Genomic DNA, 27027 nt, shown 5'->3' with positions numbered 1-27027 from the left:
AAGTGAGGTCAGGGCAGTACCTTCCCTCTGAGTCAGCACCAGATGCTAGCACCTGCCAGGAGAAGGGTACGAATGAAGTACTTAAGTTGGTCCAGCCCTAACCCATATGATATGTGGAATAGACATTATTATTTGGAAGCCACTCTGCATCTGAACCCCTATGCTCAGTTTCAAAGAATTCCTCACGTTATGTGTCTCGGTGGGAGACAGACACCACTTCATTTCTGTTTTCCATCTCTAACATTTCTTTTTTATTCTTCCTTAGAAGGCCCGTCTCTCTGCTTACATTGCCCATTTGTTCTTGCATGTCGTCTACTTTTTCCATGAGTGCCTTTAGCATAATAGTCATAGTTATTTGAAATTTCCAGTCTGATCATTTCAACATCCTACTATATCTGAATCTGGTTCTGATGTCTTCTCTGTATCTTCAAACTGTGTTTTTTCCTTTGAGTATGCCTTGCGATTTTTTTGTTGAAATCCAGACCAGATAAAAGAAACTTCGGTAAATAGGCCTTTAGTGATGTGGTGATAAAGTGTAGGGGAGGGCAAGCCGGCTATCATCCTGCAATTAGGTCTCAGTCTTCTAATGAGGCTGTGTGTCTGGGCTGTGGACTTCATAAGCATTTCTCAGTTTCTCCTTCCCGCAAGTGGGACAAGATGGCTAGAGAGTGCTGAAGTTGGGTGTTTTCTTCCCCTAGATCGGTTAGCCTCCGATAAGACCCCGGTAGGTCAAGCTCTGGTAACATAGTTTCTCCTTAGGATAGGCAATGGTAAGAACAGAGTGGTTCTGTGTATTTCCTCTTGCCCTGGGAGAGGCATGAAGGGATTTTCCACCCATATTCACTGAAATTCCAGTATTCACTGTGAGAACCTGGTCAGGCTCCTAGAAGAGAAACTCGTAAAAGTCTAGGGGTTCCCCATGACTGGGGCCCCCAAGAGGCTATATCCCTCAAGTCTTATTCACACTGAGCCTCCTGTCACTTGTCAATTGTCATTCAGGTGTTCCTGCCTTGGCACTGGTTCCCAGGGAGGTTTCTGCTCCTGAGAACTGTGATTCTTTGTATCTGCCTGTCTGTCCAATTTTGGGGGCAGCCGTCTGCCCTGGGACCTCATTTCTCTTACAGATCCAAGAAGAGCTGTTGATTTTTCAGTTTGTTCAGCATCTCTCCTTGTTGTCAGGACAGAGTGGTGACTTCCAAGTTCCTTACATGCTGGACTGAAACTGGAAGCCAGGATTGTTTTTTTTTTACTTTTTTTTTCCATTGTAGTAAAATATCCATAACATAAAATTGATCGTTTTAACCATCCTTAAGTGTCCAAAGCATTAAGTACATGCTCAGTGCTGTGCAACCATCACTGCCATCCATCTGCAGAACTTTCTAATCACCCCAAAGTGAAACTTCATACCCATGAAACAGTAATTCCCCATTATGTAAGTGCTAACTTTTATATCATTGTTGATGTCCTCATCATTAGGGCATAGTGGACACCTGCAACTGTTCGATTAGGAGGCTGGGCATCATGCTCAAGAACACATTTTGGGCGGGGCATCATGATTTACTTTTAAGAAGGGGGCTAATGGGCTCGGCATGTATGTTTTAGGGAGGAAGGGTCACTCATGGGGAACAGCCGGGGACTGAGGCTGCTGTGGATATTCCTTCGAGTCAGTGCTCAAGCACGCCCTGGAAATCTGTCCTAAATGAAAACATTTATCAGGGTAAACGTCCTGGCTCTGCATTGACTTCATTTCCCCAGTTTTGTTTTATTGTTTCATCTGCCCAGGAATGGAATCCTGAAACTCCCAGAGAGATGAATGGGAAGATTCCATGTGCTAACCTCATTTCCAAATGTAATTGGTACCTGAATTAAGAAGCTCTCTGCTTCCAAAGGCTATGTTAACAAAGCCATCCATTCTCCTCTCCATCTAGGAGGGCCAGTGTCCGCTGTGATGCATGTTCAATGTTCCAGCAGTGGGGAAGTTGTGGAGTCGCTACCACCTTTCTGGAGGGCAATGTGTCTGTACGTATCAAAATTTTAAATTTGTAGAATCTTCAGCCCAGCAATTTCATTTCAAGGATTTTATTTATCTCAAAGAGGTAATTGGACAAAAGGATGTTTGTACAAAGATGTTTAATGCAGCTTTGTTTACAGCTGTGCAAAACTGGAAACATTCTAAATGTCCAACAATAGAGGACAGTTTACGTCAATTACGACACACAATGGTGTGTTTACTACGTGACTTTTGCCAGAGACGGGGTTGAGCTGTAAGGAGATACCTCCCAAGTATTCAGGCATATCCTGCAGAATATTTCCCTCCTTAATGTTTTCCCACTAGAATGATTCCTAGTTATAATACCCAAACTGATAGTGTAGATGTGTCTGTCAATAACAATGCTTTTGAGGGGGGCAATTGTTTATATAGAAAACATTTATATTTAGGTCCTAAAACTCATTAGGACATTTTGAACAAAATTATTAAAAGAAAAAGTTTCACACATTGTACCCCAACCCAAATGGCTAGGTTAGAAATACATGGAGAAGTGTTGAAAAGTCAGCCAAGTGACCCAGACTGTTCAGCTCCTAACATGATAGTTGTTGTTTTTTTTTTTAAGATTTTATTTATTTATTTTTGAGAGGAAGGGAGAGTACATGCACACATGAGCGGGGGAGAGGCAGAGGGAGACACAGACTCCCAGCAGAGCAGGGAGCCTGATGCAGGACTCGATCCCAGTACCCTGGGATCATGACCTGAACTGAAGGCAGACGCTTAACCAACTGAGCCACCCAGGTGCCCCTAACGTGATAGTTTAAAAAATTATACATGTATGTATGTATGTGTGTGTATATGAATGTATACGGATATATACACATATATACATTTTACAGAGTTTACCTCAGTAAAATTTCAGGAAATCTGTTGAGAGTTTTGAGTTTTTCCCATTTAATATAATGGGAATAGGTTTCCTTTTGATATTTTTAAAAACGATTTTATTTATTTATTTCAGAGAGAGAGTAAGAGCATGAGAAGGTCAGAGGGAGAAGCAGACTCCCCGCAGAGCTGGGAGCCCTATGTGGGACTCTATCCCAGGACTCTAGGATAATGACCTGAACTGAAGGCAGTTGCTTAACCAACTGAGCCACCCAGGCGCCCCTCCTTTTGTTTTTTTTTTTAAAGAGTTCTTTTTTTTTTTAATTTATTTGATGGACAGAAATCACAAGTAGGCAGAGAGGCAGGCAGAGAGAGAGGAGGAAGCAGGCTTTCTGCTGAGCAGAGAGCCCAATGCGGGACTCGATCCCAGAAACCTGAGATAATGACCTGAGCAGAAGGCAGAGGCTTAACCCACTGAGCCACCCAGGCGCCCTCCTTTTGATATTTTATTAAGGACATCTGTTTTTTAGGACCTGTTTAGTGAGATGAAATGGGATATGCCCGGACTGGGAGGGGACCCTCTTATCCTAAGGCCAATTTCTACCTCCATGGCTTCCCCGGCCCCCAATTTCAGTTCTGCCCGTTCTGTCCCCCAGGGCTCAGGATCTCCCCACCTGCTGACCCTTGCAGAGGCTCCTGACCTTGACTGACCACATTTGGCACAACCCCTGGACCCCTCACTCCTGGAGCTGAGCTAGGCCTCCCCAATTCTAGCTAGCATCTCCCCTTTTTGCTCTGCAGCACTCCCAGTCTGGGGAGAGTAGCTGCTTTCCAGGTTCCAAGCTGGAGTCCCTCGAGTGCCTCGTGCGTCTCAAGTCCTTCTCTCCAACAAGTGATTCTCCTCAGCACCTGTGTGGGGGGCTGAGAGCAAACAAGCAACAAATCCACAACTTAATAAGAACCAAAACCCACAACAATGAAGTAGATAAGCAGATCGTGAACCATTGTTACCCTAGTCAGGAAGCTTCTGGCTGTATGTAAATCAAAGGGGTGAAAGGGTGAATGAAATCTTACTATCTCACTCAAGAAGTTCAGATTTGGCGGCACGATGATATCATCAGGGACTCAAGCTCTTTCCACAGTTATGCTCTGCCATCTCCAGGCCATTGGCTCATTTTCTTCGTCTCCTCCCCTCCCGGTCCCAGGTGACTGCCATCATTCCAAAAGTGGCATGCTGCTGGCGGTGTGCAGAGACAGAAACGACCTTAATATGTCTGTCTTTAAAATTAAGGAAACTTGCTTCAGAATGTCCATCAATTTCCCCTCATTGCCCATGGCAAGAACTGGGTCATGTGCCTCATTTTTAAACCAATCAGCACCCATGGGGGAACGGGTACATTGCCAAGAGCTGACACCGGCAGATCTCAATCCCAGCTGCCTGGGGTATCTTCCGAAATACCTCTGAGGTCTGGGCATCTCTCTGGGGGTGGGACCTAGGAATTCACATAGGATTTTTTTTTTTTTAAGATTTTATTTATTTATTTGAAAGAGAGAGAGAGCATGAGAGCAGGGAAGCAGGGTAGAGGGAGACAGAGAAGCAGACTCCCGGCTGAGAAGGGAGCCCAGTGTGGGACTCAATCCCAGAACCCTGAGCTGAAGGCAGAAGGTTAACCGACTAAGCCATCCAGGTGTCCCCATCACATAGATCTTTTAATTTCCTAGGTATTTTTGATGGGCAGCATGGATCAGAACCACTCTTTCACACTAATCATAATTCACCCCTGGATCCAGGGAGGGGGCTATCTTCCCTGAAACACTTGGCCACTAGACACCTGAAGAATAATGAGGGTTGCAGCAGAGAAAATGATAAAAAGGGTTTAATGTGTAGGCGAGTGATAGTATTTGACAAATACGATGTGCCTCTATTTCTTCCGGTGGAAAAATCATTTAAATATATAAAATGACATGTATGTCAAGAAAAAATTCTGGAAGACCACAGATCAAACTTTTACTAGTGCTTATCATGGTATGGGGTAGGGGAGAATTAATTACAGCTGGTTTTCACATACTCGTTGAACTTTTACAATGAATATTAATCACCTAAACAGGAAAACAATGAAGATAGATACATTAAGGGAAAAAGATGAAAAAAAGACAAAAAGAGGTTGTAAGGGGTGAAATTCTGCTTTATCCCTGTGAGGTATCCTCTGTGGGGTGAACCCAATTCCTTGTTCAAGAACCGATTTCTACAACTTAGCATTTATCATTGACCCAGCAAGTCTTCCTCTCTTTCCCATGTGACCAGGAGGGAGGTAAACTACATCAGGACACTCCCGCTTCCCTTGCCCGTGGTTGGGTTAAGCCAGCACATGTGACCAGACTGTGGTCTATGAGAGACGAGGAAGTCTCTGTGGAATGTTTCTTTACTTTTCAAAGAGGCACAGGAAAAGAGGTTCTCCCTTTTCCCCAAATTCTTGACGCTATGTGATGCCTTGATATGGAAGCCGCCGTCCTGTGATTATGGTGGGAACAAAGCCCACGCATGAAGGATGGCAGAGTGAAAATGCTCAGTAGCAGGTTTTCAAACCGGAAGCGTAATTTCCATACAATAAAATACGCAAACCTCAAGTGTACAGAGCGTGGCAAATTTTTATGCATGTATACCCTCGAGTAACCACTGCTAGGTCGAGATGCAGATCATATCCAGCCGTCCAGAGGGTTCTCTCGTGCTCCCTCCCAGGCAATATCTAGCCTCTACTGTTCTGATTCCTAGCTCTATAAATTATTGTGCCTGCAATAAATATAAATGGATTCAAGCAGTACTTAACTGTTTTGTGTTTGTTTTCTCTTGTTCAGCATGTTTTCTTTGACATTCACTTATGTTTTTATGTATACCAGTAGTTTATCTTAAAAAAAAAAAAAATCCCTGTGTAGTATTCCAGTGGTACCACAATTTTGTTGATTCATTTTCTGCTGATGGACATTTCAGCTATTTCCAGCTTTGGGCTATTATTGGGGGGGGGGGGGGGGGAGGTGCAATAAACATTTCATGTACCCATCTTTGCGTGGAAGGGTGTCTTCCTTTCTCTTGAATGTACACCTAGGAGTGAAATTGCTGAGTTATAGGATAAATAACAATTAATTAGTAGATACTGCCAGTTTCCAAAGTGGTTTAACCAACCTATACTCCTACTGGAAGTGTGTGACATTTCCTATTGTTCTAGGTGCTCATCAACAGGTGCTATCACCAGTCTTTAATTTTGTCCATTCTGTGGTGTCTGGGTGGCTCAGTTGGTTAACCGACTGCCTTCGGCTCAGGTTATGATTCCAGACTCCTGGGATCAAGTCCAGCATGGGGCTTCCAGCTCCATGGGGAGTCTGCTTCTCCCTCTGACCTTCTCCCCTCTCATACTCTCTCTCACTCTCTTTCTCTCTCAAATAAATAAATAAATAAATAATCTAAAAAAAGAATTTTGTCCATTCTGGTGGGTGAGTAGTGGTACCGTGTTATAGTTTTAGTTTGTATTTCTCTGATGAGTTTTTCAAGTGCATTTTTATCATTTCCTCTTCTAAAAGGTGCCTGTTTAAGTCTGTTTCCCTTCTTAAAAGTTAGTTGTTTTGTCTTTTACTTACTGATTTGTAAGTGTTCATTTATAGTCTGGATATAAGTTCTATATAAGATATATGGAATGCAAATATCTTCTCCCAGTCTATAGATTGCTTCTTCACTTCCTTAGTAATGTCTTTTGGTGAAAATAAGTTCTTATATTTAATGAAGTCCAAATTATCAATGTTTTCCATGTAGGGTTTTTTTGCTTTGTTTTGCTCTGGTTTTGTTTGTTTGTTTGTTTGTTTTTGTGCTCAGTTCCAGAGATATTTACCTACCCCTAAGATGATGGAGATATTTTTCTATATTTTCCTTGAGAAGCCTGATTCTTTTTAACCTTTACATTTAGGTCTGTGATCTGTATATCACATTCATTTTTATATATGGTGTGAGGTAAATATTCATTTTTTTCCCCAAGCCTGTGTTCTATATGAACATCACATTTCTCCAGTGCCACTGAATCCTTGTTGGAAATAAAATGAACGTACATGTTTGGTTCCATTTCTAGAACCTCAGTTCTGTTCCACTGGTCTATTTATCTATCCTTGTACTAATACCACACTGACTTAATTACTATAGCTTGATATTAAGTGTTGATATCTGGTAGTGTATGTTCTTCTTCAATATAGTCTAGGCTGCTCTTGTGTATTTCCATGTAAATTGTAGAATTAGCTGGATGATTTCCACACATAAACTGTGGGAATTTGACTGTGATTGTATTAAATCTATAAGTCAATTGAAGGAGGATTGATTTAACAATATTCAGTCGTCTAATCCATGGCATATTCCTCTATTTAGATCTTCTGGATGACTTTGTTGAACATTTGATTTCATTTAATTAGCCCTGGAGTTACCTTACCTTGGTCTTCTTGTTATTATATAACAAGATTATATAAATGTATTGTATAAATATTTTCCTTAATGCTTAAGTAATTTTTCCCCTGGTTGTTTGCAGCCAAAAACATCTCAACTAATATAACTAATATAAACTTTTCCCATAGTGTGATGGATTAAGCAGATGGCTTGAGTCTATGCTACATCCTGTGTGGCCACAAGTAAGTCACCTAACCTCTCTTGGCCTGTTTCCTTATCCATGGAAACCTCATGAGGTTGGGACAGTCTTCTCTTTTTCACAAACTAGTGAACACTGGCTTATCTTTTTTTTGACTCAATTTAAGGATCATTTTCTTTGGGAAGACTTCTCTGACTCTTCTCTTTAAAACCTAGATCTTTGGGGTGTCTGGGTGGTTCAGTGGTTAAGCCTCTGCCTTCAGCTCAGGTCATGATCTCAGGGTCCTGGGACTGAGCCCTGCATCGGGCTCTCTGCTCAGCGGGGAGCCTGCTTCCCCCTCTCTCTCTGCCTGCCTCTCTGACTACTTATGATCTCTCTCTCTGTCGAATAAATAAATAAAAATTTTTAAATTAATTTTTAATTTTTTATTAACATATAATGTATTACTAGCCCCAGGGGTACAGGTCTGTGAATCGCCAGGTTTACACACTTCACAGCACTCACCATAGCACATACCTTCCCCAATGTCCATAACCCAACCACCCTCTCCCTACCCGCCTCCCCCTGGCAACCTTGTTTGTTTTGTGAGATTAGGAATCTCTTATGGATTGTCTCTCTCCCAATTCCACCTTGTTTCATTTTTTTCCTTCCCTACCCCCAAACCCCCCACATTGCCTCTCAACTTCCTCATATCAGGGAGATCATATGATAATTGTCTTTTTCTGATTGACTTATTTTGCTCAGCATTATACCCTCTAGTTCCATCCACATCGCAAATGGCAAGATTTCAAATAAATAAAATCTTAAAAAAAGTAAAAAAAAAATTAAACCTAGATCTTCTTTTCTTCGGGTGCCAGGTGTCTCAGTCAGTTGAGCGTCTGACTCTTGATTTTGATTTGGGTCATAGTCTCGGGGTCATGGGGTCAAGCCCCACGTTGCGCTGCACTCTGGTCATGGAGCCTGCTTGGGATCCTCTCTCTCCCTCTCCCCTGCTCATGCTGTCTCTCCCTTAAAAAAAAAAATAATAAATATTCTTTTCCTATACATGCTTTCAAAGCAGTCAGTACACTGTAATGTCATTGTTTGCATGTTTGTCTCCATCAGTGTCTTACTGGATCAATCAGGGACTGGGGCTTGGTAGGGAGCAGAGAGCACACTTAAAGGGCTTAACTGAAGAGAGTTTAATGAAGAAACAATTATAGAGGAATAGAGAGGATTAAGGAAACCCATAAGGGATGATGAGGTGATCCAGGGACTAGCCACAGAGGCAAGCCATTATCTCTGAAAAATGGAGATGAAGGAAGTATTACTGTAATCCAGTGAGACCTGTAGCTGTGGAAGAGGGGCTCCCCAATGTATGTCCTGGCCTATAGGGAAATGTGGCCATCAGGAGAACCATTGGCAGGTAGGGAGGGGAGAATAGATACCCACCTCTCTCTCCCCTCACCCTCTGACTTCAGCTCCCATAGGATCACCCCAACCAGAAGACAGAGGGGAAAGGAATTCAGGCAATACCATCCATAGAGGTCATCTCTTGAGGCACAAAGTAGAGCAGCAGGAGGCAGAAAATGGATATAGGAGAAGAATGAGCCAATGGTCAGTATCTATATTCACCTTTGGCATGAGCTTCTAGAGATTGGACACTAGACTTTGAAGAATGTGTTGCCCTAGTGTACTACACACCACTTACAAGAATCCAAGCAGCATATAAATTAAAAAGAAAAAAGTACCCTAATTGCTCCAGAATAACCTTAGCTAACTATTTGTTATATAATATTTCAGGTTTTATATGCATGCACACTACGTATGTGGGTCTGTGGAACATTGTGTTTCCAAAAATGACCACATCAATATTTCTGGTCCCGTGCTCTTCCAGACTTGGCTACTCCCCATCCGTAGGTGGGTCTCTTCCCCTCCCCGGGATCTGGAGAGGGCTCTGTGATTGCCTTGACGGATAGAATGCAGCAGAAGGGACGCTGCCTGACTTCCAAGGCAAGGTTATGAAAGGCAATACGGCTGTACCTGGAAATCTCTTTTCCTAGGATGCTCACTCTGGGAAGCCAGCCACCACATTATGCAGAAGCCCTGGTCACAGGAAGAGGCCTCACGCAAGTGTGATGGCTAATTGCCCAGCTGAGGTCGCAGCTGACAGCATTCATTGCCAGATAAGCGAAAGAATGAACTTCCAGATGATTCCAGCTTCCAGCATCTGAGCCACCTCAGCTGATGCTATGTGGAGTGGAGGCACTTGTCTCACCCAAGCCCAGCCCGAAATGAAGATCCATAAGCAAAATAAAAAACTGTTTAAGCTGGGGTGCCTGGGTGGCTCAGTGGGTTAAAGCCTCTGCCTTCGGCTCGGGTCAAGATCCCAGGGTCCTGGGATCAAGCCCTGCATCGAGGGGGAGCCTGCCTCCCCCTCTCTCTCTGCCTGCCTTTCTGCCTACTTGTGATTTCTATCTGTCAAATAAATAAGTAAATCTTTTTTAAAAAGAAAAGAAAAGAACAAAAGAAAAAACGTTTAAGCTACTGGGATTTTGAACAACTTGTTCTATAGTCATAATGCTGGGTCCGTTATCAAAGGAACGAGACTGAGACAGAGTGAAAGTTATGTAGAGCTTTATTCTATGCCAAGTATTAGAAGTCAGACTGACCGGCCAGGGCCGTCTCCGAAGAGAGTGACCCCCCGCCGCCGCCATCTTACAGGCTACCTTTTATTGGGTAAAACTGCAACCCATATTTTGGTATCTCAACCCACCGGGTTTGTCTGTTTCTTGCTGATTGACTAGTTCCATCCGGTCTGGTGACTTGTTATTCAAGATTACCCCATACCAGGAACCATTACAAACAGTACTTTCTGGGAAGGCTTAGTCAGTTAACATATTCAGTGTGAATAAGATGGTCATCCTTCCCAAGATGGCGTCACTTTGGTTTGGGCAAGACCTCTCACCGTTACAAACAGTACTGATTAGATGTCTCCATCTGGCCTGACTCTTCCTTGTATTCTGGGCTCTGTTATCAGGAACTAGCTGACTACATTTTACTGGTTTCTTGGACTTGCTTCTAAGTAAGTTTCTCTGGGGGGCAGGGTCAATTTAAGTTTACTGCACAAACAACAAAATAGCTATTTAACCAAGATGGAGTCGCTCTGGCTAAATAGGTCCTTACAATAACACCTAGAACAGAGGTCATAGCAGGGGGTTCGACTCTCAGGCTCCGGCATCCGACATCTTGAGTTTGTCTCTGCCACTTATTCCCCATGTAACATGGGGTAAGTTGTTCAAATTCTAATTCTTACTTCTTTGCCTGTAAAATGTGAACACGTGAGACTAAACATCGCACAGAATAAGATTACTCTACAAAACCATCAGCTCAACCCCTAGCACATAGTAATTATAATTCTTGATCATTGATTCCTTAAAAGACTACCAGGAAAACTTGTTGATCAGACAAAGCTAAGTGTATCCAACTTCCTGCAGGAAGGGAGAACACCACTCAGAACACGTCTTAGTGGCGTCAGAAAGTGAAGACCTCAAGGAAGGACACCGCCGGGGAATTAAAGGCTGAGCTGATCATATAAGTGGGGAATTCATTAAAGTGGGTCATATAAGTCAGGTAGCTGGTTGAGACGGGGCAAAATTTATGACCTAAGAGCTTTGGATTGTGGACCCAGAGAGGCAAGGGACTTGAAGTGAGTCCCGATGAGCAAATTTTGTTTCGTTAAGTAAGGCATGTGTCTGATGCTGTCTTATCTTCTGAGAGCAGGTATTTCCTAGAGCAAGCGACTAAATTATGACTTGGTCGTAGTATTATTTAATGCAGGGACAGAAAGAGGGTTGCTTTCAGTTCTTTTTATTATACTTTTTTTTTTTCATGGAAAACAGCTCCAAATCTACTGCGCCTATTACATTGAAACTTGCCTTTCCTTTGAACAACATTGCTTGGATATCTTTCCTTATCAGTACATATCAATTCCTTTTATTCTTTGTAACAGCTGCTTGATATTCGGTAAGGCTGCAGCAGGATCTGTTTGCCTTTTCACATATCAAAAGACACCTGGTGTGTATATGCTGTCGGTGGGGAGCCCAGACTCTTAGCACAGTGCCCAGCGCAATGTAGGCACTCAGAAAGGTGTGTGACTGAAGGGAGCGTGTACATGAAATCTATAAAATGCCCCGATGAGGAAGGTATGGGTGGATGGTTGGGCTCCCCTGTTACAACCTCTTATGCCATTCCGGTATTGTCCCCAGGTTAGGAATCATTTCAGGGTGGCCACGGCACGGGAGAGCCCCAGAGGTCCCTATGTGCCCCCAGGGAAGAATGGATGAGCCTGGAGTGGCCAGGTGGCACGTTGAGGCAGGGGTGCATGGAGGGTGCTGCTGAGTCTCCGAGCCACGCATGTGCCCAGGAGAGAGGCGGAGGCATCGAGTCTGTGACAGTGGGAACAGATCACAAGTTTCAGCTCATACCATCAGGACGCCACTAGCCAGGCAGGTCGGGGGACACCTCATGGAACCAGCAAGGCCCAGTGGACTGGACAAGGGCCCCTTCTTTCCATTACCATGAGGACAGTCCCCCTACCTCCAGATGCCATCGAGGAAACATTTGAAGACCAAAGAAGCACCACTGTAGGAGTTTTCGACTTATAACAGGACTCACCATCTATGAAAAAGAGGCTGGTACAAAACGTGGCCAGAGGTTTTTCAGCAAGGGGTCGTACTACACCCATCGGGGGCATTTGGAAAATGGGGAGTGGGGGCGTTTCCTCCCACTTTTTGATTGTGAAAATGTTCAAGCAGAAAAGTAAGAAGAGTAATTGAACCCATGCCCGTATATCCATGGCCTAGATTTCTCAATTGTTATGTTTGTTCCACATAATTGTTTTATCCATTTTTTTTGAAGTAGTTGAAACTAAATTACAAACATCCTGACATTTCACCCCAAATGCATCTCTGAAAAGCAAGAACAATTTTTTTTGGCATGACGTGGGGGCGTTCTTAGTTGACACTGGGGAGCGCTGCTGACAGTTCCGTGGGCGAGGGGCAGGGAGGCTCAGTGTCCCCCGATGCCTGGTCTATTCCAGCTCAAGGAAGACTTGTCGGCCCAAAGGTCCAATAGCATCATCCTGGGAAAATCCTGCTCTGTAGAAAGACAAGTTTGTGTGGGAGGATGTGTGGGGGTGCATGGGAAGGGCGCCATCACATATCTATTCATTTCATATGAATGTCTTTATTAAAAGTAACATGGGGACTGCTAAGATATGGGGATGCACACAAAAAGGTTATAAAGGAGAAGCAGGGAAAAAAATCAGCCATAGTCTCAGCCTCCAGAGTCAACCACTGTTAACATCTCGCACATTTCCTCTCTATCTTTTCACATAGTTGAGATCATACTGTCTCTACGTACTATACTATCTATCAATAGCTGTACTTATATCTATACTCATTATCTATCTTAGGAAGGCTCACTTTTAATGGGTTCTTTAAAGTCTCCTGACTCCTGCCTACTCGCTATAACCTGGTAGGTAGTAGGGTGGGGAGCCAGAGGGAAAGAGGAAATCTGTTTCTGAAATGAAAAATACTCCACATTAAAAAAAAAAAATTAGCCCAATGGGTCACTTGTTAATTTCCTTGCACCCTACATACTCATGACCTCAGTTAAGCCTCAGAATGACCTTGTGATGTAGGGCATCTCATGCCCATTTCCTGAATGAGATACGTAAGGCTGACAGAGCTTAGGAAGATACCCAAAGGTTCCACAGCCTGTATGCTTCATCATTGTGACTTGCATCCCTGAATACAACCATGGGCTCGCCGACCAGCCCCAGGGAGAGGGAAGCAGGATTCGGGGGAGGCAAGGTAGGCACTTGACCCAGGGATCTTGGGAGATGAGAGACTCACAAATTCTCTTCTACTGAATCTGGAATAACAAATAGGACTTATCCAATTTGGAGGGGGTCCCTCTTACCTGCTTTGATCATCTACTTCTCGGTTGGGGAGTGGTTTGGGAACAAAGAGCTTACTCACCTCTGTCTGTGTATTTGGACCCAGGGCTAGTACCTGGAGTGAATACACAAATTACCTCCATTAAAGATGGCTGCAAATTCTTTGACATTCTTTCCATTCAAGAGGAGGAATCTGTCTCCCTCCCCTTGAGAATGGACAGGATCAGTGAGTACTTGACTAACAGAATACAGCGGAAGTGAAGTTGGGCCCATCTTCATGCTAACACCTTTAGAGACTGGAAGCTCCACCTTCCGTCTCTGGGAACACTTGCTCTGACAATCCAGCTGCCATGCTGTGAGGAAGCCCAAGCAGCCATGGTGTGGCCATGGAGCGATAACATAGGCCATTGGTCTATAGACCCAGCTGAACTCTTTGCCATCACCTAGCACCAACGGGCTACCCATGGGAGTGAGCCATCTTGGAAGGTGAATCCCTCAGGCCCCCTCTAACCTTCCCAGCTGATGTTGCACAGAGCAGAGATGAGCCAACCCTGCTAAGACCTGCCCAGATTGCAGATTTGTGAGCAAGGTACTTGATCATTGTTATTTTAAGCCACTATGCTTTGGAATGGTTTTTAAGGCAGTATTAGATAACCAGAATACCACTTTCTGAGCTGATCATCAAAGGCAAAGTATATACGAGACCTTACATACATACTGTCTCTTTTTTTTTTTTTTTAAGATTTTATTTATTGATTGGATAGAGAGAGAGAAAGCACAAGCAGGGGGAGCTGCAGGCAGAGGGAGAGGAGAAGAAGGCTGAGCAGGGAGCCTGATGCAGGGCTCAATCCCCAGACTCTGGGATCAGAACCTGAGCCAAAGGCAGATGAGCCCCACAGGCACCCCTATACTGTCTTCTTTAATCCTCACACTTCCTTCTTAGGTAAGAAAAACAACAACTAACATGTATTTGGTGTTTGCTATATGCCTGGTGCAGTGCAAAATCCTTTTCCTATGCCAATTCATTGAATTGTCCCAATGATGCTGTTTCATTGGTAGTTTCATCCTCATTTCACAGATGTGGAAACAGGCACAAAGAAACCACGCAACTAGTGACAAAGCCAAGGACTCAGCTGTCTGATTGGAAAGCCAGCAGTCCTAACCCCTGTAATGCTCTGCCTCTCGGGCAGAGGGCTGATGAGAAGGCTGAGTCTCAGGGAGTTGAAGTCACTTCCCCAAGGGTGCACAGCTAATGAGTGCCTTTGGAACACTCATCCTCTGGGTTCCTCCCTTGAAGCTGCCATGGTCCTGACAATGTTGACTGCCCCCTGGGGCCTGTCTCTGGGTGATGCCACCTGGCTCTGACCTCTGATGGTGCCCCCTTCTTGACATGCGTCCTTACTCTGCAGCTGTGCTACCCAATATCCTTGGGCCATTCCCACATGTTCAATTCCAGCCTCACAGCACCAGATTTTTCCAATCAAGAAAGTACTTTAAAAGAATGTGCCTCAGGCTGAGAAGGACTTTCCAAGAGAACTTTCTAACATTCCAAGGATAGTTTGTGCTTTGAACACTGCCTGGCTCCCAGAGATCTCTCTCCATCCTTCCTGCCCAGCCCTCTCCTCTCCTTTGCCAATGATGGGTGGAGGTGAGCAGGGGAGGATGCTGGCTGGGGATAGGAGAAAGTGAAGAGGAGCTCTGCTATCACACAGATCTGTGGCCTAGAGTGATTATTTAACCTCTACTTATTTATCTGTAAGGTGGGATTATGAACAGCCTCTTCTTCATAGGGTTGTTGTGAAAATCAAATGAAGTCAGGTATGTGTTTTCTGGAGCCTCTTTCAGTATGAGATGGGTGGCCTGGAGCTCCACAATTGCCTGTAGGCCCCACAATTGTCAGAGAATGTCTAGAGGCTTCTGTGGCCATCTGCTGAAGACCACGTGTGTGCCCATGAGTGCAGAGAAGCAAGATGTACCGTCTGCCTCCCAGATGTAGGCAGAACCTTCAGGAATGTCTCCCAGAATGTGCCAATGGGATTGGTCCACCCAAGGAGCTTCTATGATGAGGAAGATGAAGATTCAGGAAGCCTGTGTCTCAGTCACTGGCTGGCTCCAAGGCCACATTGCCTCAGCTGAGATGCATAGATCTGGAAACTGTGACCACTCTTGGCTCCAGGGCCACATGGCCTCTGCCTTGCTTGAAGGCAAGCAAACGGATGTCCCAGGACCTTCTTCTTAGTAAAACAAAATGAGGCCCCCGTCACTGGACCTCTGCTGTCACTGCTGCAAAGGAACAAAGAATGCTCCAAGAACACGCTTGTTAATGCAGAGGGAGGAAGTACATTCTCTACTTCACTTCTCGCTTCCACATAGCACGGCCATTTTTGGAAATCAAGTTCTTCAAGGACCTGGTCTGTAGACTCGTGTCCGCCAGTCTCTAGCATGTGGTGAAGTAGGCACAGGGGTGGGGTACGGAGTTGAAGGAGCCAATCCTTGATGTCAGAAGCACACCCCAAATGTAGGAACCATTTTCCTGGTCACTACGTTGGTTTGCACCTATCACCACTCCTTTCTGGTGCCTTTCTGTGCTGGTACCCTAAAAACATGCCTAGTCTGCCTCAGCGAGACTACAATCTCAGTGAGGAAGAGGTGAGCAGTGACAGCCTGGGCCTTCCCAGGCAGAAGGTAAAAAGCAGGCAGAATGTCCATGTCTTCTGTGCTCAGATTGACAGAACAAAGAGCCTGGCCTAGACTCAAAATTAATCCCCCGAAGGAAGCCCTCAGAAGGTGAGGCTGTGTGACACCTCGGAGGCGTGTGTGGGCAGAAGAGGACAAAGCCTAGGGGCAGGTAGAAAGGAGACTTTCTTCCACCCACCTGAGCTATGTTGCTGGGACACCAATTACGAAGGAAGAGAAGCAGAAGACAGGCCCATTCGTGGCAGCAGCTTCTCCCAAAGCTAATCTGGGTCACATCTGGCAAGGGCGGATGCTTCCCAGGCATCTGGTACCTGAGCTCCTCGATGGACACTGTTGGCGAGCATGTCAGAAGCCAGCCCTTGGTGGTGTGGTGCTACATGGAGGCCAAGCACCAGGGCTCTGGAGTCAGGCAGTCAGTGACCTGGGGGAGGTGACTTAAACCCTCCCAGCCTCTGTTTTCTCTTCTGGATAGAATGATTAACACCTGTACCACACGGGCACCGAGTAGGTCCTGGATTTAGGCAAGCAGTTACTAAAAGGGAGAGGGAAGGGACTCACATTGAGGCTGGACTCTTTGTCAGCTGCTCTCTGTACACCATTTCTCTTAGTTCTCCTGGCAATTCAGGGCCCCCAAGTGATGAATAGTTAACTCTTGGAGCTCGCAAGTTAGCAGCACAGAAACAACCCTATGAAGTAGGAATTCTCCTCCCAGTTTTATACATTTTTTTTAAATTTATTTTTTAAATTTAATTTTTATTTTAATCAGAGAGAAAGTGCACACAAGCGGTGGGGGGCGAGGGGGGGATGGCAGGCCGAGGGAGAAGGAGGCTCCCTGCTGAGCAAGAAGCCTGATGTGGGACTTGATCCCAGGAACTTAGGATCAGGACCTGAGCCCAAGGCAGCTGCTTAACTGGCTGGGGCACCCAGGTGTCACTGTTTTATACATATTTTTGAGAGGGGTAGGGGCAGAGGGAAAGAGAAAGAGAGACTCTCTAGTGCGCTCCCTGCTGAGGGCAGAGCCCAATGAGGAGCTCAATCTCAGGACCCTGATATCATGACCTGAGCTGAAATCAGTTAGCCACCCAGGCGCCCCTCTCCTCCCTGGTTTAGAGAGAAGGAAACTGCAGAGGAGCAGACCCTATCAGGGCCTCATGTGCATCCTCTCGCCCTTGCCACCCTTTCCAAAAGCGGGCCCTTGCCTTTCTTTGCCCAGGCACTTCCTGTTGCCATTGGCCTGGCAGGCTAGAGGAGCTGGAACATCAGCAATCCCAGGAGCTTTCAGCCACTGACTGGTGTGAGTTCGCACATAAACAGTCCATCTATGTCGACCCTCGGCGGGGATAACCCTGAGGTGTGGGTTCTACACTGTATCCAAGCAATCCCCAATGGGATTAGACTTCCCATCTAATAAGATAGAGTTCTCCTGATTACACATGAAGAAGTTCTCAGCCTGTCTCCCAAAAGAGAAGCACCATCCCCAACAGGCATTGTATCCCTTGCTAGCTATATTAATTGTCCCCCAGTTCCGTCATGGTCCCACTGAATACTGTTATCGGAAGACCAAATCGTAAGATTGAGTTTCAAAAACTTGCATATAAAACAAAAATATGAAATGAATAAAAGAGCTCAGATCCAATTAGCAAAATGTCATCAATGCAGTGAATAGGTATGACATTTTACGGAATATCACAATAATTAAGATCTCTACAGATCATTGTTTATGGCAGAGAACAGAACTTGTGTATTCATAGGGCACAACTGGGAAGGTAGTAGACTGTTGTCCCTGTTAAGTAAAGCAAACTGTTTCTAGCTATCTGTACACGTTGATCTGGAGTGTGGGGAGACCTTGGACAATCCAACAGCTGCCTACCAAGTGCCTGGGGCCATGTTGATGTGTTCCAGTTAAAGATACTAAATCTGGAACAGCAATTGCCATGGGAAGTGTCACTGGTTATATTTATAAGAGTTCACATTTTTCAAGGTCTGTCTGATTTCCTCATAGGTCAAACTGGTGAGTTCATTGGGATATATGATAGGTATCACTATCCCTACTTTTTTCAAGTCTTTGAAAGTGACATCAGTCTTTGCAATTTTCCCAGTGAGGTGGTATTACTTCTGGTTTGGCACAGCAACAAAAGGGGACATTCTGAGGGTTTCCACTCAGTCTTTCCTACCATAATGATCCTCCTCCCATTGGTCCGAGAGCCCGTATGAGGACTCTGCCTATTGTCAACTATGTCTATTTCAACGATAAATTTAGAAGCCGGAAAAATAACGTACAAGATGGATTTGTGGATGAACTGGGTCTACTGTGACTCTGACTTGAGCTAAGATTCTACCATTTGACCACCGTAAACCCCACTCTGGGCTGCAGTGGTTGGGTCTCTGAATAAGCATCAGCTCAGACCCAGTATCTACTTATCTCTGAAATTTTCTTTTTCCTCCTAAAAAAGTCACTATAGCAAATGACTGCCAGTCCTTTTGGGGAACTCTTACAGGAAGATTTACTGTGCATATTTGAGGCAATGGTGCAGAGTCATTCTTCAAGGGTACCCCACCGCTCCTTCAATCAAAGGGCTTTTACTCTGTGAATTGACCTAGGTTTCAAAATTGGATGAGAGCCATGACTCTTTACTGTGAACACTGGGTCAGATTTTTTGGCTACCAGACCGAGAGTCTTTTCCTGTTATAGAAGTCAGGCAGTTCCCTACTAGGGTGTCCATCTGTTTCATCCCTAGGATTCCATGATCGATTAGCCATTTCCAAAGATCTTTGTGTACCAAGACATCTAGTTATTGGTACATTCCTGCCACCATTAGATATACCCACCTGATCTTCAGGAGTTAAGTAATGCCATTTGTCCTTTTCTACTTCAGGATCCCATGATTTTCACTGAAATCAGGGAGCCCATATCAATGGTGACATTCCCTATAGTTGAACCTATCATTCAAAAAGGGCAACCACAGAGCTTTCAAGAACAATTCAAATGTATTTCTTAATGCCTTAATCAAGGGAGTGTCTTCTGGGTGTTCTCATGGAACACAGTTGGTGGGTGGGTGTGCAGGTTGTACATGACAAATCCAATCAAACCTTCTCATATCCCCACATCTTTTCATTTCTTCTTCCATATAATTCTATGTGTGTAAATCCAGGCTGTGGCCTCTCAATTTCATTAAATGTAAGTCACCGTTGAGTTCAAGTTTCAGTCAATCACCAAGTGAGCAGTTAGAGATACCTCCAGGGGTATGAGATAACGTAATAACTCTGGATTCTCTATTAGGTTCATCTACATCAATGAATTTGCTCACTGTAGTGTTACAGTCCACCATCCTTGGTCTAACACTCTTCAAATCCAGACCCATGCATGATCCCAGATTCACGCTGATAAATATTACCACAATTTTATAATTCTTGGATATTTAAGATGTCTCCTCCAAGGTCATCATGTGTACCTGTCTCCATAAAGCACGCTAATATTTAACCCTAGTAATGGGTTTAGTGGCAACTAGGGGTGGTCATGGTGGGTGTTGAGGAGAGTGAGCCTATCCTCTCAAGACATTTGCCTTAGATGAAGTTATTACAGGGTTCAAGAAAAAAAAGTGCTAGTGTCCTAATACACCAGGGAGAAAGCTCCTGCCATTGATAATGCGTACTCAGAATGACACAGGGGTTCAAGATTGTAGGTTTCAAATGGATTCGATCAGATGTTTTCCTTTCCCATTTTATGATCCCCTTCTTTCCCAATCCAGTTTCACATAAACAACTCAATGAAGCTGTAAATTCAATTGTTATTGACATTCAGCCACTCACAAAATTAAATTCTCTATTTTTAGTCATATCAACCTTATGTCTTTAGGAAAGAAAGCATTCTTTTAACTTCTATTCTTTTGTCTTGTTTTTTTTTTTGTTTTTTTTTTTTGTTTTTTTTTTTTTTTTAGAGGGGGTAGGGGCAGAGGAGAGAGAGAGAGAGAGAGAGAGAATCTCAAGCCTAGTGTAGAGTGTGACTCGGGGCTGGACTCCATGACCCTAAGATCATGACCTAAGCTGAAATCAAGAGTCGGACACTCAATCCACTTAAATTCTATCCTTTTAATTCTCAGACCATGGTTTGAACTGAACTTGGCATTTTTTCCCTCTGTAAGCATTCCAGTCCACTTGAAGGAATATATCCCACACTCTAGTCATTCTTGTCATGATTATGGCCATAGAGTCAAGTGAAGTGTCTCACGGGGCTCCCCGGGCGCTTGTCTCAATGGGTTCTTCATCACAGTCAACCACAGGTGATAGCTTATTTAATCAGCGCTGCTTGCTGTGGACCACTAGCATCCCATTTCCCAGTGGTGAGGAGCTCATTATTGCTCTCAAGCCCAAGGGCATGACCACATCAACACCCAAATCCCATTTCTATAGGTCTGTCTCCAGAGACTACTCCTATCTCAGCCACAGTCCAATCGAGAGATAAAAACTACACAGAAATTGGAACAGAGAAAGTTTAATATAAAATTAACTATAGGAGAAGATCGGAGTAACAAAGAATTGGCTAGTGAGACAGAACCGTGAAGAATACTGGAAGAGTGGATACAAGGCTCTGAGGGTAGTGCTGCCTTTGGGACTAAGAGAGTGCCCTAGGAAAGGCTCCCAGCCCTAGGGCTCTGATTCAGACCTTGGAGAGGGCCAAGGAGAGAGTGGATGAGTCTTTGAGTCCTGCACCTGCAGGATTTGCTGTACATTTGCCCCTGGGGTTCCTAGTGGGGAGCCATCTGCCGGGAGATGCAATGCCTTAGAACTTGCTATAAAGTTGCCCAAGGGGGGTTGCTAGGGGAGGCTGTTCACAAGGAGGTCCTTAGTCTGTGGCCTTCCACTCTGAAGTCACTTGAAGAGGTCCTGGGGAAAGCTGCTTGTCTCCGGGAGCCCTGCAGGGACTGGTGCTTGCTCTCCATGGCTGAATGTTGGAGAAGCTGCCAGACACTGGAGAAGCCATGTGTGTTGGGGGAGCTGGCACCTGCAGAAGCTGCAGGTGTTGCAAGAGCCTGGCTGCAGAAACCAGGCAAGCTGTGGAAGCCTACCCTGGAGAGTGGGCTGGAAACAAGAAGAGAAACCCCTTCCTCCTTCAGGGTCCTGCTCTTGCCGCTAGTGACAAAACATAACATTGTACCAGCTGACAAAGGGGAAATAATGGCAAGGTCTGCCTTCAGTATGGCAGACCAGGCAATGAGGGGTGAAACTGAGACAGTAAATTTAGAATTGGAACTCTGAGAAAACACCATAAATTATCTAAAGCTGCACTCTCTGATACAACAGCAGTGTGAAACCTATGACTAGAGGCTTCTGCAATTTATACTAATTAAAATTAAGTAATGGTTTAAAACTCCAGTCCTCAGTCACACTAGCCACAATTTAAGTTCCCAATGGCCACGTGTTGCTAGAGGCTACTACGTTTGAACGGGCCAGGTATAGAATACTCTATCAAAGACTTCATCACAGAAATTTCTACCAAACAGTTCTGATCTAATGTAACTCTTTAAAAAGATTTATTTATTCAAGAGGGAGGGAGGAGAGAGCATGTGCAAGCGAGCAGGGGGAGAAGAGGGAGAGGGACAAGCAGACTCCAAGCTGAGTGCAGAGCCCGACATGGGGTTTGATCTCAGGACCCTGAGATCATGACCTGAGCCAAAACCAAGAGTCTAACACTTACCTGACCGAGCCACCCAAGTGCCCCTAATCTAATGAATCTTGATTGCTTCTTTGCTTTGGCTGCTAGAAATCTTGGAGATAAATTCAATCTCCAAGGTCAAGGATAAGGTTAATCATTAGCAAAGTACAAGCCTTTAATCCTACCCTTGGCCTCCTTCATCTCAATTTCCTAATCAGTTCATTCTATCTTGCTCTGTTCATTCTGGTAAGATATTTTAACACACATTTTGGAATTAGGGATGGGCAAAACAAAAACTTTTGGGGGTAGAATTTGTTTATTCTAAAGGCTGGGTGAGTCCTTAGAGATCAACCAGTTCATTTTCCAAACATAGACGTCAAAGCCCAGAGAATGAAAATAAGTCACTCCAAGTCAGAGGGTCAGAACTAGATAATGATTCAGGTCCCATGACTCCTACACCAGGTCTTACTGCTCAAGACTCACTCTGTGTCCACGATTTGAGGGACAGGGTAATGTCATCCAAGGAAATAATTAGACCTGAGAATTGAACCATGATTCATGGCTTTGCTTTGAGGCTCAAATACTCAGGGGAGAGGGATATATAAGCAGGTACAGGGAGGGGTCATCACAGCCCAGGACAGACCTGTCAGGATCACCTGTTACCCTTACATGGGTCTCTTTATTCACTGACAGGCCTGGTTGTGCCACTGCTGCCATTGCTCAGGACCCTGTTCACATCATAGATGTGTCTCGACTCCAACCTGCCCCACTGTCATCTTGTGAGTCTCTGTTCCATTCTGCCCCCAGTGATGCCTCTGTTCCTGCACCTGACCACTGCCCCTGGTGAAACTGCAAGGCCATAACATGCTGTGATTGGCGGGAGTTGCAGATACGTATGTGAAAGTTATATATACATACGGCTCATGTAGATGACATGGAGAGAGGTAAGGTGCCCATCCTTATGCTGTGGGGCACTTTGTGTATATACTCACCTCTGGACCAGTTCTCCGATCTGCCTGCTTCTCTATCCCTATCGCCCCATCCTGAGCACAAGCTTGTCATCTCTTATCTCTGACACCTGACCCCCAAAAGCCTTCTAATGGTCCCCCAGCCCTAACTATTCTCCTTTCTATAACAAATACTTTTTTTTTTTTTAAGAAAAAGCATAATTCACGCACAGTAGAATTCCCTCTTTTTCATGTACGGTCCCATAACCATCACTTTAATCAAGGTATATAGAACAGTTCCATGACACCCCCACCAAAGTCTCCCTGTGCCCCTCCCTCCCCCTCTCCTTTGGCAACCACTGATCTGTTTTCTATCTGGAGCTCTGGCTTGTCTCAAATAGCACGTGACTATGACAATACAGTGGGTGCTGGCTAGTCTGCTCTCACATGGCCTTCTCAGGAAACTCAGCCATGTTTCTGCATGGACTTGTACTTTGTTTCTTTTTACTCTTTAGCAGTGGCCTTTTGGTTTCTCTGTTGAGCAGTCAGGCGGCATCTGGATTGTTTCTGGGTTTTTGTGATTTTGTACAAAGCTGCTATGGACATCGGCCTCCAGTGTGTGTGTGTGTGTGTGTGTGTGTGTGTGTGTGAACATACGGCCTATTTCACCTGGGTAAATACCTAAAAATGGGACTGCTGGATTAGATGGTAATAAAAGTACTTTTAATTTTATATGAAACTGCCAAACCTTCCCAAAGTTGTCCTACCATTTCCCGTTCCTGCCAGAGAGTTCTAGTGGCTTCACTTCCTCATCAGCATTTGGTATGGTCTGTTATTTATTTATTTATTTATTTATTTATTAAATAAGAGGGTTTTTCAAAAAAGCTCAGATTTACTATCACTTCATGCCCCGGCTGAAAATCCTTTATTGCTTCTTAGTGCTCAGCATTCTCAAGGCGGACTTCAGGGTTCTGGAATTTTGCCTGCGGAGTTCCTGCTCTTAGACCAAATGTTACCATTTCCTCACCTGTCTCGAAGCTCACGCATCAGAGTGAGTCCCTCTTCTGCCACCATGTTTGGATCACCGCTGAAGTAAGGTAATTAGCTTGGTAACTGGATGCTGAATATCTCTCTCCCTCATTGGAGCATCTGCTCCACAGGGGCAGGTGTCCCTCTGTCTTGTCACCTTTCTGTCTGCAGAGCCGGCACACAGTATGTGCTCAAGAAGGGCCTCTTGGTCAGAGATCTCATTTCCTTGTCTCCACCACCTAAATGGAGGGATGATAATTTTTGTCTTACAGAAAGGCTCAGGGAGGTACAGCAAGTTGCCCATGTCACTCAGCTGGAACCAGGATTTGAGTCTTGATCATTCAGAAACCATTCCTCTGCCCCCAGTCATCTGGATGGAAGGCCCTTGGCCGCCATGTTTATTAATGGCTAGGAGGAACTCGATCCCAGAGATGAGGAAGCTGCCTTCTGAGAGCCACCCAGTCACTCATCTCCGTTGGTTTTTCTCTTCACTTTCTCTTCTCTGCATGTTTCCAAAGCCAGTGAACCAAGCTGGAATCAGCTGGGGCTGCCTTTTGTCCCTGGGACATTTTCCTCAAGTAACCTGGGAAGACAAAAGAGAGGTGGGAGAGGCCATTCAGGCTTGTCATAGTCCTAATATCACCTACTCCCCACACCAGCCCTGTATTTTCACCCATTTCACCATGGAGACAAGGGCCCAGGCAAAGGAAAAGGCCCACCCTAAGTCACACAGGGAATGTTGCCATTTTCATTCATCTTAGGGGATGACCAGTTAGGAGAAAGGGAGGGAGGGATGCCATCCAGATGACATTGTGTATTAATGACACACAGAGGGTTTCTTTTCTTTTTTTTTTTTTTAAGATTTTATTTATTTATTTGACAGACAGAGATCACAAGTAGGCAGAGAAGCAGGCAGAGAGAGAGGAGGAAGCAGGCTCCCTGCTGAGCAGAGAGCCCGATGTGGGGCTCGATCCCAGGACTCTGGGATCATGACCTGAGCCCTGAAGGCAGAGGCTTTAACCCACTGAGACACCCAGGCGCCCCTCACACAGAGGGTTTCTTAAAACCCAGATTTATGGCTTCACCCTGAGAGAGTCTGATTCAGTGGGTCGGGGTGGGGTCTGAGAATTTGCATTTCTAACAAGCTCTCTCATAAAGATGGGGACCGCTCTTTAAGGACCACTGCTTTGTGGTATCCTTATTTCTTCAGGCCAGTGGGGGCTCTCACTATGCCTGGAATCCTAATACTAATAACGGCAACATCCTACATTTTGTTGAGCTGTTATGATGTGCTTATACTGTTAACGACTTCACACACAATAACTCACTTAAATCCACAACATCCCCATTTTCCATATGGGGAATGTGAGGCATGGAGACATTAGGCAACTCGCTTAAGGTTGTAGCCCCTCGAAGAAACAGAGCTGAGCTTTGAACCCAGGCAGTCTGGTTCCAAGCCCACACCTCTGGATACCACAAAATCCGGCTCATCAGAACTTGCCCTTCCATCAAGGACTGAGAGCGCCAGGCCTACCTGAATACGCCTCAGGACATAGGCCAGTGGTGGCGTTCACCATTTGCTTTACAATCCCTGCCACCACCTCCATTGAGTTCTCGGGCTACATTTAAATGGAAAACAGACCTTCCCCAGAGTCTCAACAAAGTGACAGTTGACACATCTGCTGGCATTAAGAAAGCCAGTCTCCAGCGAAGGCTACTTGTTGACAACCCCTCCGCCAGACGCAATCAGCAATTATGCACCGTCAGAGGCTTATAAATAACTTCCCCTTGGAGTTAGTGGCTCCGGAAGGCAAAGGTGTCTTGAAGGGGATTCTGTAGCGACAAGCTGGTGATGACACACAAGGGCTAGGAGAACAAAGCTTTATATTGAACCGTGGCCCAAAATAACTCTTCTATGTTGGGAGGAAGAGCCATTGGAATTTCACGGTGGTGGGGAAAAATGCAGATGTCAACTTTCCCAAGGCTGTTATGAGTGGCTAAAAGTGACACATTGAGTGGACTAGCCCCAGAGGACATCCGAGGGAAGTATAATGTTAGAGCTGGAGAGATTTTTTTTTTAAACCAGGTATTATTTATTTATTTTTTATTTATTTTTAAAGATTTTATTTATTTATTTGACAGGGAGAGAGATAACAAGTAGGCAGAGAGGCAAACAGAGAGAGAGGGGGAAGCAGGCTTCCCACTGAGCAGAAAGCCTGATGTAGGGCTCCATCCCAGGACCCTGAGATCATGACCTGAGCCGAAGGCCACCCAGGTGCCCCTGGAGAGATATTTTTTAAAGATGGAGGAGATACCCCCTTCCCATTAGGAATTTGAGGCCCAGTGAGGGTCAGATCCTGCTTACGGGCCCATAGAGAAGCTGTTGTTTTGGCCTCTGACCCAATGAATGGGGTCCAGGGGCTGGGAGGTGAGCTCCAAGTTGTCTAGGCAGAATGAGGCACTTAGGAGAGGCCAATCAAAGGTGGGCTTACAGTAGAGGCCAGTTTTGTCTTTCTCTGTCCAACTTGCATTGTTGGGGACATTTCAAAGACATGTGTTTTATCAGGTTATTCCCTGTTCCAAAATTTCCAATGGCTTCCCATTGGACAGGAGGAAGCCCAAACCCTTGTGGAATGGATTAAATTCAAGCTCACACAGGGCAGTCCAGCATCATGGTTAAGACACGGATCATGGAGTCAGAGAGATGTGGGTTCGAGGCTTGGTTCTGCCACTTCTCAGCTGTGTGACCTTCACACAGCTCAGTGACTCAGTCTTTCAGATGTTCAGCTGCAGATTGGGCAAAGAGTAGCAACTGAGCTCACATATTTAAGAAGATCAGATGAGCTAATACAAGGAAGGTACTTAGTAGAATGCTTGACTCATAGTACTCTGCTATTAATATTACTATTAATTATTCTAGATATGGCACTTGAGGCCCGCCTTGACGTGGTCCCAGCCTACATCTCCAGCCTCATCTCTTTTCCTGCTTCCCTCTCCCGTGGGGTGGGATTTGTCATGGCTCCTTGGTGCTGGGCCTTCTGCACTTTCTGCCTCGACAGCCCTTCCTTCTCCTGGCTTTTCAGACTCAGCCCTGGTGTATTCTTCCCTGGGAAAATGTCGTAACCCTTAGCTGGTGCTCTGATGCTTCTTCTGAGAAGAAGGTCCATCACAGTGGGTAAGCACAGGAGTTTGGGGTTTTTAACAGCCTGAGTCCGAGTCCTGATTCTGCCAACTTGTTTACTTGCTGTGCAACCTAGAGACGTACCTCCGAA

At 45.0% G+C, this 27027-nt stretch overlaps 1 long non-coding RNA gene across 2 annotated transcripts in view; it reads left to right on the top strand.

Annotated features, from left to right (window-relative positions):
• Positions 1-27027, top strand: part of LOC116868576 — a 68282-nt gene that overhangs the window by 25004 nt on the left and 16251 nt on the right. Inside the window, exons 2-3 of one of the 2 annotated variants that reach the window (XR_004382863.1) lie at positions 22587-22704; positions 23666-23823. This is a non-coding gene — a long non-coding RNA (uncharacterized LOC116868576). The remainder of the gene's footprint in view (positions 1-22586; positions 22705-23665; positions 23824-27027) is intronic. The other variant, XR_004382862.1, reaches the window with a different exon arrangement.

Source organism: Lontra canadensis, unplaced genomic scaffold, assembly GCF_010015895.1.
Source record: "Lontra canadensis isolate GAN:19392208 unplaced genomic scaffold, GSC_riverotter_1.0 scaffold16, whole genome shotgun sequence".
NCBI classification, from domain to species: Eukaryota; Metazoa; Chordata; class Mammalia; order Carnivora; family Mustelidae; genus Lontra; species Lontra canadensis.
The sequence above is the reverse complement of the archived record's forward strand: the minus strand, read 5'-3'. Positions and strand labels throughout refer to the sequence as shown.